Source organism: Tupaia chinensis, unplaced genomic scaffold, assembly GCF_000334495.1.
Source record: "Tupaia chinensis unplaced genomic scaffold, TupChi_1.0 Scaffold146687_1, whole genome shotgun sequence".
In the NCBI taxonomy this organism is placed as follows: domain Eukaryota; kingdom Metazoa; phylum Chordata; class Mammalia; order Scandentia; family Tupaiidae; genus Tupaia; species Tupaia belangeri.
Window position 1 is genome coordinate 4,595,263 of NW_006206544.1, and position 426 is coordinate 4,595,688.

Sequence of the window (426 nt, forward strand, 5' to 3'; positions counted from 1 at the left end):
GAAAAAGCACTTCCCAGGGGGGATGGTCATGCCATATTTTTCAGTAAAATACTCAAGGAGGACTTAAAGGACAGCAATATCTACATGTGCATTCTGATCTTTTAAAAATTTCTTCTACAGCCTAGAGGCTTGACTACATACAGATCCTTTATTAGAGCCAACCCATGGATGGCATGGTGGTTAAGGCAACTGGATTCCACCTGGCCATCTGCAAGGTTTGAATTCCAGAGTCAGCAATTTGGGGCATGTGTATGTGCGTGCGTGTGTGTGTGTGTGTGTGTGTGTGTGTGTATGCAAGCACATGCACCCAAAATCCCAAAAGGAGGAAACAACAGATGATCGTTCTATGGATAGTAGAGAAGGGATGTGAGTGATTTGTTCGGTTTGATAGACAAAAGAAGCCCTTTTTGTCTAGTGTAGGGGAGC